We start from the raw sequence: 16832 nt of genomic DNA on the forward strand, positions 1-16832 counted from the left end.
TTACTATCCCATTACCCTTTGTAAGAAACCATTCGTCTCTGGGTAATGGGCGCAAAACAAAATCAGAGGATAAAAAAATTCCTTTGCCGTTTGTAGTAAAGCGAGGGTAGCGACGATTTGAGCTTGTACTTGCGACTTCAATAGCAGATCGTTCTTCTGCGCGTGCCGCCACTTGAACACCGCACCGAAAGCCTGATCGAACTGAGCGTTTAATGAGTTGCAGGTGATTTTCAAAGCAGTACGTTGAAAATTCATCTAGAGGCCCGTACTGATAAACATCCTGTGCAATGTGTTGTAGATTATGGACGTTACTGGAAAGATGCTCCCGACCATAAATCTCCCCAAATTTTTTAACAAAAGAATTTAAAAAACCAGCTGCAATTTCCCAATGACGTCGATGAAATGAAGAAGAAAATATTGTCAGGGCACAAAAGTACAGCAAAAAATGACAATATGCTTCCCCGCTTAAAATTTCCTCCATCAGCACTGGACTGACGTAGTGCAAGTACGTGCGAAATTCTGTACCCTTCCAAAAACGGATTGCATTCAACCCTCTGAGTTTACGATGAATCTCAGAGGGAAGCTGCACTTTGGTTAGGAATTTTGTTATCCACTGTTTTGCTGCAAAAGATAATCTAATTATACGAAACTTATTTTCAACTAAATTCAACAAATGTTGGCGAGTAACCCCTAGATCACATGTATGAAGGCGATCACTCGTAGGTACGTTTTCAACCAAGTCGAAATCCGGTAATTCTTCTAACGGAGTCCGCCATGCTTGATGATGGCCAGGACATTCCCTCGCTCGAAATCCTGTATCAGTTCTTAGGGGAGCACCAACTGTGTCGAAAATTATTTTGTTTGCCACATATACTCCCACACAGGTACATCTCATACAGCCATGGTATCCGTTAAAGTAGGTTGTTGCTGCAAAAAATGCATCATTAGATTGATTTCTATACATTTCCAATTGTTCTACATTATATTACATACCTTTTATGAAAGCCCGCGCAGGTGAATCTGCAATTATAGCGCGAATTTTTAATTGCCGTACTTCCTCACCAATAAGCAATCCTCTTTCATGGATTTGTTTGCCCTCTTCTACCAACGGCCTTAGGAAAACTTCCAAACTTTCAGGTTTCGCCGGCCCACAGAACATTCCGATCATCATAATCGGAGCATTGGGCATCTGTTCAACTTTCATTAAGATGGGCCAAACTTGCATTGGTCCCCCTCTATGAAGAGGAAGCCCATCTATGGAAAGCTGAATGGAAATAATATGTGTTGACGGAGCTTTTGACCTAAAATATAATAAGATAAATACATAATTAAAGATATATTATTTTTCATCGTCTTACACATACTTACTGAAAGTAACTGTTGAGCTTATTTTCAATTCTTTTGTACCAAAACTCTCCTCCTGGTACGGTTCGTATCTCCTGGCCGATGGTTGTTGATGTTTTCAACAACGTACGCGAGTCCTTGGGAAGCGGTAGAGCGGTCCATTTTCTGAAAATATCTAAAATTTCATTTACTGATGAACGTGGTTGATTATGCACGATTGCCCAATCTCTTAAGCAATCACCAATATTTGAATGGTTTTTGCAGATATGGGCAGCCGTGGATTCGTCAACCCGTTCGTCAACTTCACTGTCAACGCTATTATCACTTTCGTGAACATCGTCGTTATCAACTTCTACACTACCTTCTAAATCTATTATCCCACCACCTTGCTCTACCGTACTACTGTCATCTATTTCTTCTACATCTAAATCCCCTTCTGAACCACCACCAAAAATATTAAAACTATTTTCGCCGAATGCTGCGTCGGTGCGATTAGCCAGCTGGAAAGAATCTTCCATCTCCTGGGGTTGATTTTCACCCTGGATAGTTGAATCTGCAAAAACGAAAAAAAATCTATTACTGGCTATACAATGCACCATATAATAATCTGTTTGGAAAGCAACTATTATTTAAAAAAAATATTCACAATTTCGAATGTTATGTACTCACTGGTACGTTTATTAATTCCAAAACTAACCTACTCTACTGCCTTGCTGGTTGGCTGTGCCTACAAGTTTAAATTGCTGATTTAGTAGCTCTCCTGGTGATCGAAGTCGATCGATTCGGTTGGGTGTGATTTGGGGTTGTCCTGGTTCGTTCCGAAGAGGGTGGATGTGAATAACCCGCTGTTCTGATTCGGCTGTTCTGCTGTCGCGTAGTCCTGGAGGTTATGTGCTTTTGGCTGGTTCGGGAGGTTCGGATGTAGGTCCGTGCATAACTATATATTAATACATAACAACACTAAGAGCAACTAATTTCCGGTCACTTGAATCCTTTGTACCTCCCACGATTGTTGTAACGTTGTTCCTAATGTTATCACTTTTTCCTGTACAATAAAGGCCATAACGATTTGAAGGGCTGTAAATCTGCTGGGATTAAATAGTTACCGGTGGCACCAAGCTTGCACTGCAATCAATCAACAAACTAGATGTTTGTTTTGCTGTGACTCTCTATTTCTTCACTATTACTTTGCCCTATAACCTTCACTGGCCAACCATTTATGGCTGTTTGTGGCTTAATTCTATACGTTGCTGAATACAAATCCCAGTGAACGGTACGGCACGCAGACGGTCCGGATTCAATACACGGTGCTACCGTAGGAAGACCCGGCCTGCTACCGCATCGGCCACAGGACCGCCAAACATTCACGGAGCGGAGTGTCACTTATTTTTCACTTATGATTAATCCCACAAATTTATTCACAGAAAGTACTATCGTTTGGCCCAACACGAGGGGAACACAACGCCGATCCGGTCTTTGTACGATTCTGCACCGGAACATTTTACGGCACACACAAACGTAAACAAAAGAAAAACATTACGCGCACAGGATATCACTTTTTTTCCTTATCACGATTTTTGTTCACAACTTCACAAACCTATATCTAGTATTAGTAAGCAATTATTGAAAAACTTACCAATGAGTCGAGGGACAATCCGGCTCGGTCCCGGCACTTCCTCATCCCGGTTTTGCTGGCGGACCTCCGAATGTAAGACCGCTAGCATCTTATTCGCCCGATTCATCACTTTTCGGCTTCTCTTTACCGGTGGCGTAGACATTGCGAACTTTTTACTTTCTTACCTTTTTACGTTCAATACTTTTCTGCTTTTTTACCCAAACACTTGAGCTAAGCTGGACGCTAGATTGAATTGACGCCAAAGTACAAAATGTCTAAATCAACAAATAAAAACATGGCAGGCCGAGTTGAATGCTTCATAAATCCGTTGCTCACGCACACATACACATTTTTTATTGATTCGAGTATGACGCGAGCAGTTATGGCGAAGATTATTCAATTTTTTTTTTAATTTTAAGCGTTTTTGTATAACAGATGTCAGTTGGGATTGTATCGCCCCCGATTGGCATACCATAAAAAGGACTCTTCTCCTTTTAGGATTATAGGATTATAACAAACAAACCATAAATGTGAAATGTTTCATACACGGTCCCGAAATTTTTCAGCTGAGTTTTGAAACGTTTCATCCAACCACTTTTGAAATGAAATAAATCAACAATTTAAATTATTCGTTCAATTTTTTTTAGACTTTTATTCGTTGACTTTCGATGAGTTTTTTGACACAACAATCGAACACATCGAAGCTATGCTTTTTCTCCTTCTTACACACGTTGCGCGGGCAAGACACCGTCGAAAGAATAAAAAACAATACCTACATTTCATGGTAATTTTCACCGACTAGAACCAGAAGAAGAAGCGATATGGTCTTCTACGTCGATGGCAGATGTATCGTCGATGGCAGATTCAACCGCATCTAAAAATTAATGAGAATATCAGCACATGAATCACAATTTCATCTAATCCTAGAGGACAAATAGAAGATGGACTAAAACTTCCCATGAACAGTGTGGTCAAAGGTTGACACTCCGACAGAATCGCACTGTTCTCTGAGTGCTGCTAATTGCCTTTTCCTTCTATACAAAATGCCACTCTTTTTCCAGTAACGTGCGTAATTTTCGTGTGACATTTCACTACAACCAATTGAAAAACATGATCATAGTTAATTAAGTCAAAAATGCACTTTTATAAACAACAAAACCTACACCACGCAATATGCACCAAAGCACGCCTACAATTGTCAATTGACGAAGCAAAATTTGTCAAAGCATTCTTCGATAAATCAAAAAGGCAACTGAACGAATTGGGAAAAAAAATCGAAGCTGATGAAATCATTCAAAAATCAGTTAAAAGGTGAAACATTTCCAGTCATTTCAGAAATATTTCAACAATTTATTTTTCTCCCATAATTTTTTTTTGCCGACATGAGATAAAATAGCACGTCTCGGAACCAATTTTCCTTTAAGACCACAAAGTCGGATAGTCAGTACAAGCTAAAATCTACCGACTTATATCAGACTTTGTGGTCGTAAGGAGGTTATGTGGGAATAACACATAGGCAACAACCCATACACCAACAAAATTTCTACCAACCTAGACATTATGTTCAACCTAGACCAATTTTCACACCGAACAGAAATCAATTTGTGACAAGGCATGGACATTATCAAAGAAATAATTATCCAACCCCACCACATTCACAGAAATTTCATCTCCCTCAAAATTACAACAGAGTGAATAATAATCTCCCAGTTCCTATGGAGGTTGATCAATCATTGCAGTCAAATGTTAGATCAAATTATAATGCTAAACGCCCCCGTTACGAACATGCAAATGCTATGGATAAAGCAACTACTAACAATACGAACACCCCTCTAGAGTATGTAGAAGGTTCACAACCATTAAACGAATCTTATCTAGATAGAAATGAGCAATCCTCTCAAAATCAAAAGCTTTACACAATTTCACAAAGTGTAAATTATCAATATCAAGCTTACGAGAGCCATTTTTTCGAATGGAACGCGAATTGGTGAGTTCACTCCTCCCTTTCGTCAATTTGCCAACCACACAGGGAGAGTACCCATTTTTGATCGATACAGGCACTGATATTAATGTCGTATCATCAAAATTAGCAGCCAGTTATGGAGGTAACCGACCTTACAAAATATGTTCAAAAAATATAAGTTCAGTATGTGGAAAATTCAATACCACTCTTGCAATAGATATCAAATTTTTTGCTCCAAAATGCATGGCCCCATTTCAATTTCTGGTACACGATTTTCATCCGTTCTTTGCTGGAATAATAGGCACCAACATTCTTGATAGCATTTGTGCTGATATATCATTTAAAAACTGTGCAATGACAATTAATACTGACGATAGCATACCGTTTACGATACCCCTCAGACGATACGAAAATGGAAAAGCAAGTGACCATATGACCGATTTTCGTACTGACCATTTAAGCAACGATGTGAAAAAAAGGTTATGCAAAATTCTCCACATGAACAAATCAGTTTTTTATGAACCCGACGCGAAGCTAACCTGTGCAACAAATGTTAAATGTTTTATATATACCACTGACGAAATTCCAGTACACCAACGAGTTTACCCTTAACCCGCTGCTTATGTTGAAGAAGTAAATCTTCAAATAAAAAAATTTTTGAAAGATGGTATAATTAGACCATCGAGATCAGCTTGGACATCTCATCTTGAATCTTACAAATCTTAAAGTGCAGCTTAATAAATCGGAATTTGTTCCCCAAGAAGTAGAATTCCTTGGTCACATTTTTTCCCATGAAGGAGTAATACCTAATCCGCAAAAAATCGAAACGAATAAAAAGTTTCTGGAAGTAGGCAATAGTCCGGACGATAAGGAGTCTTATTTTTATGAAAACAAATCAGTTTAATATCGTGAAACATAACCGTTACAAAGTAAAAAAAAAGGTAGAGAAAATGAAATTATTAGGGTTTATTTTCATTTTGATACTATGTAATACAAATGCACAAGAACTAAAATAACAAATTTAATAGATCAACCAATTCTCATACTAGAAAAACATCCATGTAAAATGCAAAAATGTAGTCCATGAAATCAACTTCGAACATCGAAAATACTATAAATCAGTTAACTCAAGTTGTTTACAGACCAACCAATAGTTCCCTATCCATAATCGCGAAACATAAAATCAGTAATTTGCATTCAAGTTTAATTCACATAAAACCAAGGAAACGTTTAACAAGGAGCATAGAAGCTATAGGGTCGGCTTGGAAATGGATCGGAGGAAGCCCAGGTGCTCATGACCTGCAGATTATTAATATTACAATGAACGAACTCATTGAAAGCAACAACATGCAATTTCCCGTCAACGAACAACTCGGAAACAAAATTAAAGCACTTACAAGCGAGATGGAGCAACTCATACTACGGAAAAACGACATCGTTCTGAATGAATTTGACATGTTGATGGTATTGATCAATATAGATACGATCAAAATATCGTTATATCTCGTTGTCTAAAATGTCAATAACAAGCATCAAACCATAGTCTCCTCAAGAAATCGGCATAGTAATACAACTTTTAGCAGATCAAGGAGTTAAGACAGATGTTCCCGATGAAGCCATTACTTTCGTTACACCTAAAATCGCAGTTAATCGTGAGAAGCTGTTGTTCATCCTTAAGGTCCCTGAGTTACAAAAGGATGAATCAAAAATAATTGAAATCTTTGCGCTAGTTAACCCGTCGAACCCGTCGAACATCCGGTGACCCAGTAATTCCTGCGACGTCAGCTTATGTTTCGTACGGGACCACCAACAGCGTCGTCAGCTTATGCTTCGCACCGAACTTGCACCAACATCGTTTGCATCAAATGGCTTAGCAACCGAGATGCTGAATCAGCACCACCTCCGTTTCCTGTTCCAATCCAATTCTCCCAATCCACATACATGTATCAATAGTTCAAATAAATCACTCTTAATTTGACCAGCAGTAAAACCAGACGTCTTAAGTGTATATCCGCGTCCGAACCTTTATAAGTGTAAAGTACAATTTTTAACTGGCGCCCGATTAGGGACCTCTACGTTCAAAGTGAGGTGACAAGTTATCAAAGAAAGCCTACACAATAACGTTTAGAGGTACTAGCTGATTGTTCTACGTATACCTAAAAACGAAAGTGAGACGAAAAACAATACAAAAACTCTGCACAAAGTTTTAAGTGTCGTGACAAGCTAGTGAAATCAATTTAAGACGTGGACGTACAAGTACCAAAAAGTGAGGTGAACCAAGTGAATATAAAACCTGCACAAGTGTACGAGAAGTTGCTGTATTCGAGACTCTCATCCCGAACGACACCGAAGACCCCTAGTAGAAAGACATCCCAAAAGGACCACCTGAAGTGTTACATCAGCCTTCTATCTCGAGACGTTACGAAGACATCGCTACGAGTACAACGCTACGGGGACATCTCTTCGTAGACATCACTTCGTTAGCATCGCTACGTGGACAACGATGAGCTGCACTCGCTTCAAAGTCTTCATGGTTCTACTGTAAGTCATTTTGAGTCAATTGTTATTATTAGTTGCCGTATTTTTTTTTTTTCCTTCGTAAAATTTTAAGTTTTGAATAAGGGAATAATTAGAACTATTAGTGAACAATTAGGAAAAGTTAGAGAAGTGAGAATCTTGTCTGTTTCCATCATTTAAATTTTCAAATCACTAAATCGTTTAAGGCGACGAATTTGTCAAAATTTTCCGTAAAATCAAACGTTTTGAAATACAATCTAGAAACCGAAAAATGAATCCATCAGAACAGTCTCATATTGTGCCACCAGCACAAACTATGACTCATCACGAATACGTTGAATTAGGTAAAGTGCCAGATTTTGTGAAAGATCTTCCAGAATTTCACGGTCACCGAGCAAGCCTTCCTAGATGGTTTTTAGAAGTCGAAAATGTATTGAAAATCTATGAACGCTTGCCTTGAGATTCAATTGAATACCACATTATCGAGTCAACCATCAGAAGAAAAATGAAAGGTGAAGCTGCTGACGTTTTAGATTCCAATTGTATCGCCCCCGATTGGCATACCATAAAAAGGACTCTTCTCCTTATTATAAGGATAAAAGAGACCTGAAAACATTTCATTATAAGGATAAAAAAGACCTGATCATAAATTAACCATGATACGAAAAAAATCGTCAGAGTCACTTAGTTGCTATTTTAGTAGAGTAAATGATCTACTTACAGCGATCGTGACGCATATTCAGTCAGATCCAAAGTATGCCGAAAATCATATAGTACACATCAATTATTTTAGAAAAAAGGCGTAGGACAGTTTTATACGAGGACTTGAAAAACCATTAAGTAGCCTTTTAAAAAATTATAACCCAAAAACGCTGAGTAATGCATTTCAATATTGCCTTGACTTCTACAATATGGACATGAGATTTGCTCCAATTAACGATAAACCCAACAACAATATTCCTAAACCTAGGGATTTACCCACAGTGCCAATAACACATAGGCAACAACCCATACACCAACAAAATTTCTACCAACCTAGACATTATGTTCAACCTAGACCAATTTTCACACCGAACAGAAATCAATTTGTGACAAGGCATGGACATTATCAAAGAAATAATTATCCAACCCCACCACATCCACAGAAATTTCATCTCCCTCAAAATTACAACAGAGTGAATAATAATCTCCCAGTTCCTATGGAGGTTGATCAATCATTGCAGTCAAATGTTAGATCAAATTATAATGCTAAACGCCCCCGTTACGAACATGCAAATGCTATGGATAAAGCAACTACTAACAATACGAACACCCCTCTAGAGTATGTAGAAGGTTCACAACCATTAAACGAATCTTATCTAGATAGAAATGAGCAATCCTCTCAAAATCAAAAGCTTTACACAATTTCACAAAGTGTAAATTATCAATATCAAGCTTACGAGAGCCATTTTTTCGAATGGAACGCGAATTGGTGAGTTCATTCCTCCCTTTCGTCAATTTGCCAACCACACAGGGAGAGTACCCATTTTTGATCGATACAGGCGCTGATATTAATGCCGTATCATATATATATGTCGTATATTAATGTCGATATTAATGTCGTATCGCAGCCAGTTATGGAGGTAACCGACCTTACAAAATATGTGCAAAAAATATAAGTTCAGTATGTGGAAAATTCAATACCACTCTTGCAATAGATATCAAATTTTTTGCTCCAAAATGCATGACCCCATTTCAATTTCTGGTACACGATTTTCATCCGTTCTTTGCTGGAATAATAGGCACCAACATTCTTGATAGCATTTGTGCTGATATATCATTTAAAAACTGTGCAATGACAATTAATACTGACGATAGCATACCGTTTACGATACCCCTCAGACGATACGAAAATGGAAACGCAAGTGACCATATGACCGATTTTCGTACTGACCATTTAAGCAACGATGTGAAAAAAAGGTTATGCAAAATTCTCCACATGAACAAATCAGTTTTTTATGAACCCGACGCGAAGCTAACCTGTGCAACAAATGTTAAATGTTTTATAAATACCACTGACGAAATTCCAGTACACCAACGAGTTTACCCTTAACCCGCTGCTTATGTTGAAGAAGTAAATTTTCAAATAAAAAAATTTTTGGAAGATGGTATAATTAGACCATCGAGATCAGCTTGGACATCTCATCTTGAATCTTACAAATCTTAAAGTGCAGCTTAATAAATCGGAATTTGTTCCCCAAGAAGTAGAATTCCTTGGTCACATTTTTTCCCATGAAGGAGTAATACCTAATCCGAAAAAAATCGAAACGAATAAAAAGTTTCTGGAAGAAGGCAATAGTCCGGACGATAAGGAGTCTTATTTTTATGAAAACAAATCAGTTTAATATCGTGAAACATAACCGTTACAACGTAAAAAAAAGGTAGAGAAAATGAAATTATAAGGGTTTATTTTCATTTTGATACTATGTAATACAAATGCACAAGAACTAAAATAACAAATTTAATAGATCAACCAATTCTCATACTAGAAAAACATCCATGTAAAATGCAAAAATGTAGTCCATGAAATCAACTTCGAACATCGAAAATACTATAAATCAGTTAACTCAAGTTGTTTACAGACCAACCAATAGTTCCCTATCCATAATCGCGAAACATAAAATCAGTAATTTGCATTCAAGTTTAATTCACATAAAACCAAGGAAACGTTTAACAAGGAGCGTAGAAGCTATAGGGTCGGCTTGGAAATGGATCAGAGGAAGCCCAGGTGCTCATGACCTGCAGATTATTAATATTACAATGAACGAACTCATTGAAAGCAACAGCATGCAATTTCCCGTCAACGAACAACTCGGAAACAAAATTAAAGCACTTACAAGCGAGATGGAGCAACTCATAGTACGGAAAAACGACATCGTTCTGAATGAATTTGACATGTTGATGGTATTGATCAATATAGATACGATCAAAATATCGTTATATCTCGTTGTCTAAAATGTCAATAACAAGCATCAAACCATAGTCTCCTCAAGAAATCGCCATAGTAATACAACTTTTAGCAGATCAAGGAGTTAAGACAGATGTTCCCGACGAAGCCATTACTTTCGTTACACCTAAAATCGCAGTTAATCGTGAGAAGCGTTTGTTCATCCTTAAGGTCCCTGAGTTACAAAAGGATGAATCAAAAATAATTGAAATCTTTGCGCTAGTTAACACATCCGTCGAACATCCGGTGACCCAGTAATTCCTGCGACGTCAGCTTATGTTTCGTACGGGACCACCAACAGCGTCGTCAGCTTATGCTTCGCACCGAACTTGCACCAACATCGTTTGCATCAAATGGCTTAGCAACCGAGATGCTGAATCAGCACCACCTCCGTTTCCTGTTCCAATCCAATTCTCCCAATCCACATACATGTATCAATAGTTCAAATAAATCACTCTTAATTTGACCAGCAGTAAAACCAGACGTCTTAAGTGTATATCCGCGTCCGAACCTTTATAAGTGTAAAGTACAATTTTTAACTGGCGCCCGATTAGGGACCTCTACGTTCAAAGTGAGGTGACAAGTTATCAAAGAAAGCCTACACAATAACGTTTAGAGGTACTAGCTGATCGTTCTACGTATACCTAAAAACGAAAGTGAGACGAAAAACAATACAAAAACTCTGCACAAAGTTTTAAGTGTCGTGACAAGCTAGTGAAATCAATTTAAGACGTGGACGTACAAGTACCAAAAAGTGAGGTGAACCAAGTGAATATAAAACCTGCACAAGTGTACGAGAAGTTGCTGTATTCGAGACTCTCATCCCGAACGACACCGAAGACCCCTAGTAGAAAGACATCCCAAAAGGACCACCTGAAGTGTTACATCAGCCTTCTATCTCGAGACGTTACGAAGACATCGCTACGAGTACAACGCTACGGGGACATCTCTTCGTAGACATCACTTCGTTAGCATCGCTACGTGGACAACGATGAGCTGCACTCGCTTCAAAGTCTTCATGGTTCTACTGTAAGTCATTTTGAGTCAATTGTTATTATTAGCGGCCGTTTTTTTTTTCCTTCGTAAAATTTTAAGTTTTGAATAAGGGAATAATTAGAACTATTAGTGAACAATTAGGAAAAGTTAGAGAAGTGAGAATCTTGTCTGTTTCCATCATTTAAATTTTTAAATCACTAAATCGTTTAAGGCGACGAATTTGTCAAAATTTTCCGTAAAATCAAACGTTTTGAAATACAATCTAGAAACCGAAAAATGAATCCATCAGAACAGTCTCATATTGTGCCACCAGCACAAACTATGACTCATCACGAATACGTTGAATTAGGTAAAGTGCCAGATTTTGTGAAAGATCTTCCAGAATTTCACGGTCACCGAGCAAGCCTTCCTAGATGGTTTTTAGAAGTCGAAAATGTATTGAAAATCTATGAACGCTTGCCTTGAGATTCAATTGAATACCACATTATCGAGTCAACCATCAGAAGAAAAATGAAAGGTGAAGCTGCTGACGTTTTAGATTCCAATTGTATCGCCCCCGATTGGCATACCATAAAAAGGACTCTTCTCCTTATTATAAGGATAAAAGAGACCTGAAAACATTTCATTATAAGGATAAAAAAGACCTGATCATAAATTAACCATGATACGAAAAAAATCGTCAGAGTCACTTAGTTGCTATTTTAGTAGAGTAAATGATCTACTTACAGCGATCGTGACGCATATTCAGTCAGATCCAAAGTATGCCGAAAATCATATAGTACACATCAATTATTTTAGAAAAAAGGCGTAGGACAGTTTTATACGAGGACTTGAAAAACCATTAAGTAGCCTTTTAAAAAATTATAACCCAAAAACGCTGAGTAGTGCATTTCAATATTGCCTTGACTTCTACAATATGGACATGAGATTTGCTCCAATTAACGATAAACCCAACAACAATATTCCTAAACCTAGGGATTTACCCACAGTGCCAATAACACATAGGCAACAACCCATACACCAACAAAATTTCTACCAACCTAGACATTATGTTCAACCTAGACCAATTTTCACACCGAACAGAAATCAATTTGTGACAAGGCATGGACATTATCAAAGAAATAATTATCCAACCCCACCACATCCACAGAAATTTCATCTCCCTCAAAATTACAACCAAGTGAATAATAATCTCCCAGTTCCTATGGAGGTTGATCAATCATTGCAGTCAAATGTTAGATCAAATTATAATGCTAAACGCCCCCGTTACGAACATGCAAATGCTATGGATAAAGCAACTACTAACAATACGAACACCCCTCTAGAGTATGTAGAAGGTTCACAACCATTAAACGAATCTTATCTAGATAGAAATGAGCAATCCTCTCAAAATCAAAAGCTTTACACAATTTCACAAAGTGTAAATTATCAATATCAAGCTTACGAGAGCCATTTTTTCGAATGGAACGCGAATTGGTGAGTTCATTCCTCCCTTTCGTCAATTTGCCAACCACACAGGGAGAGTACCCATTTTTGATCGATACTGGCGCTGATATTAATGTCGTATCATCAAAATTAGCAGCCAGTTATGGAGGTAACCGACCTTACAAAATATGTGCAAAAAATATAAGTTTAGTATGTGGAAAATTCAATACCACTCTTGCAATAGATATCAAATTTTTTGCTCCAAAATGCATGACCCCATTTCAATTTCTGGTACACGATTTTCATCCGTTCTTTGCTGGAATAATAGGCACCAACATTCTTGATAGCATTTGTGCTGATATATCATTTAAAAACTGTGCAATGACAATTAATACTGGCGATAGCATACCGTTTACGATACCCCTCAGACGATACGAAAATGGAAAAGCAAGTGACCATATGACCGATTTTCGTACTGACCATTTAAGCAACGATGTGAAAAAAAGGTTATGCAAAATTCTCCACAAGAACAAATCAGTTTTTTATGAACCCGACGCGAAGCTAACCTGTGCAACAAATGTTAAATGTTTTATAAATACCACTGACGAAATTCCAGTACACCAACGAGTTTACCCTTACCCCGCTGCTTATGTTGAAGAAGTAAATCTTCAAATAAAAAAATTTTTGGAAGATGGTATAATTAGACCATCGAGATCAGCTTGGACATCTCATCTTGAATCTTACAAATCTTAAAGTGCAGCCTAATAAATCGGAATTTGTTCTCCAAGAAGTAGAATGTCTTGATCACATTTTTTCCCATGAAGGAGTAATACCTAATCCGAAAAAGATCGAAACGAATAAAAAGTTTCTGGAAGAAGGCAATAGTCCGGACGATAAGGAGTCTTATTTTTATGAAAACAAATCAGTTTAATATCGTGAAACATAACCGTTACAACGTAAAAAAAAAGGTAAAGAAAATGAAATTATTAGGGTTTATTTTCATTTTGATACTATGTAATACAAATGCACAAGAACTAAAATAACAAATTTAATAGATCAACCAATTCTCATACTAGAAAAACATCCATGTAAAATGCAAAAATGTAGTCCATGAAATCAACTTCGAACATCGAAAATACTATAAATCAGTTAACTCAAGTTGTTTACAGACCAACCAATAGTTCCCTATCCATAATCGCGAAACATAAAATCAGTAATTTGCATTCAAGTTTAATTCACATAAAACCAAGGAAACGTTTAACAAGGAGCATAGAAGCTATAGGGTCGGCTTGGAAATGGATCGGAGGAAGCCCAGATGCTCATGACCTGCAGATTATTAATATTACAATGAACGAACTCATTGAAAGCAACAACATGCAATTTCCCGTCAACGAACAACTCGGAAACAAAATTAAAGCACTTACAAGCGAGATGGAGCAACTCATAGTACGGAAAAACGACATCGTTCTGAATGAATTTGACATGTTGATGGTATTGATCAATATAGATACGATCAACATATCGTTATATCTCGTTGTCTAAAATGTCAATAACAAGCATCAAACCATAGTCTCCTCAAGAAATCGGCATAGTAATACAACTTTTAGCAAATCAAGGAGTTAAGACAGATGTTCCCGACGAAGCCATTACTTTCGTTACACCTAAAATCGCAGTTAATCGTGAGAAGCTGTTGTTCATCCTTAAGGTCCCTGAGTTACAAAAGGATGAATCAAAAATAATTGAAATCTTTGCGCTAGTTAACACATCCGTCGAACATCCGGTGACCCAGTAATTCCTGCGACGTCAGCTTATGTTTCGTACGGGACCACCAACAGCGTCGTCAGCTTATGCTTCGCACCGAACTTGCACCAACATCGTTTGCATCAAATGGCTTAGCAACCGAGATGCTGAATCAGCACCACCTCCGTTTCCTGTTCCAATCCAATTCTCCCAATCCACATACATGTATCAATAGTTCAAATAAATCACTCTTAATTTGACCAGCAGTAAAACCAGACGTCTTAAGTGTATATCCGCGTCCGAACCTTTATAAGTGTAAAGTACAATTTTTAACTGGCGCCCGATTAGGGACCTCTACGTTCAAAGTGAGGTGACAAGTTATCAAAGAAAGCCTACACAATAACGTTTAGAGGTACTAGCTGATTGTTCTACGTATACCTAAAAACGAAAGTGAGACGAAAAACAATACAAAAACTCTGCACAAAGTTTTAAGTGTCGTGACAAGCTAGTGAAATCAATTTAAGACGTGGACGTACAAGTACCAAAAAGTGAGGTGAACCAAGTGAATATAAAACCTGCACAAGTGTACGAGAAGTTGCTGTATTCGAGACTCTCATCCCGAACGACACCGAAGACCCCTAGTAGAAAGACATCCCAAAAGGACCACCTGAAGTGTTACATCAGCCTTCTATCTCGAGACGTTACGAAGACATCGCTACGAGTACAACGCTACGGGGACATCTCTTCGTAGACATCACTTCGTTAGCATCGCTACGTGGACAACGATGAGCTGCACTCGCTTCAAAGTCTTCATGGTTCTACTGTAAGTCATTTTGAGTCAATTGTTATTATTAGCGGCCGTATTTTTTTTTCCTTCGTAAAATTTTAAGTTTTGAATAAGGGAATAATTAGTGAACAATTAGGAAAAGTTAGAGAAGTGAGAATCTTGTCTGTTTCCATCATTTAAATTTTTAAATCACTAAATCGTTTAAGGCGACGAATTTGTCAAAATTTTCCGTAAAATCAAACGTTTTGAAATACAATCTAGAAACCGAAAAATGAATCCATCAGAACAGTCTCATATTGTGCCACCAGCACAAACTATGACTCATCACGAATACGTTGAATTAGGTAAAGTGCCAGATTTTGTGAAAGATCTTCCAGAATTTCACGGTCACCGAGCAAGCCTTCCTAGATGGTTTTTAGAAGTCGAAAATGTATTGAAAATCTATGAACGCTTGCCTTGAGATTCAATTGAATACCACATTATCGAGTCAACCATCAGAAGAAAAATGAAAGGTGAAGCTGCTGACGTTTTAGATTCCAATTGTATCGCCCCCGATTGGCATACCATAAAAAGGACTCTTCTCCTTATTATAAGGATAAAAGAGACCTGAAAACATTTCATTATAAGGATAAAAAAGACCTGATCATAAATTAACCATGATACGAAAAAAATCGTCAGAGTCACTTAGTTGCTATTTTAGTAGAGTAAATGATCTACTTACAGCGATCGTGACGCATATTCAGTCAGATCCAAAGTATGCCGAAAATCATATAGTACACATCAATTATTTTAGAAAAAAGGCGTAGGACAGTTTTATACGAGGACTTGAAAAACCATTAAGTAGCCTTTTAAAAAATTATAACCCAAAAACGCTGAGTAGTGCATTTCAATATTGCCTTGACTTCTACAATATGGACATGAGATTTGCTCCAATTAACGATAAACCCAACAACAATATTCCTAAACCTAGGGATTTACCCACAGTGCCAATAACACATAGGCAACAACCCATACACCAACAAAATTTCTACCAACCTAGACATTATGTTCAACCTAGACCAATTTTCACACCGAACAGAAATCAATTTGTGACAAGGCATGGACATTATCAAAGAAATAATTATCCAACCCCACCACATCCACAGAAATTTCATCTCCCTCAAAATTACAACAGAGTGAATAATAATCTCCCAGTTCCTATGGAGGTTGATCAATCATTGCAGTCAAATGTTAGATCAAATTATAATGCTAAACGCCCCCGTTACGAACATGCAAATGCTATGGATAAAGCAACTACTAACAATACGAACACCCCTCTAGAGTATGTAGAAGGTTCACAACCATTAAACGAATCTTATCTAGATAGTAATGAGCAATCCTCTCAAAATCAAAAGCTTTACACAATTTCACAAAGTGTAAATTATCAATATCAAGCTTACGAGAGCCATTTTTTCGAATG

At 37.6% G+C, this 16832-nt stretch overlaps 1 long non-coding RNA gene across 1 annotated transcript; it reads right to left on the reverse strand.

Annotated features, from left to right (window-relative positions):
• Positions 1-3584: 3584 nt before the first annotated feature.
• LOC118516578 lies at positions 3585-4461 on the reverse strand. Its single transcript, XR_004907921.1, has 2 exons — positions 4123-4461; positions 3585-4050 (listed from the first exon to the last, which is right to left on the reverse strand). It is a non-coding gene; the product is annotated as an uncharacterized LOC118516578 (long non-coding RNA).
• Between the last annotated feature and the right edge of the window lie 12371 nt (positions 4462-16832).

This window comes from Anopheles stephensi, unplaced genomic scaffold (assembly GCF_013141755.1).
Source record: "Anopheles stephensi strain Indian unplaced genomic scaffold, UCI_ANSTEP_V1.0 ucontig336, whole genome shotgun sequence".
Taxonomy (NCBI): Eukaryota; Metazoa; Arthropoda; class Insecta; order Diptera; family Culicidae; genus Anopheles; species Anopheles stephensi.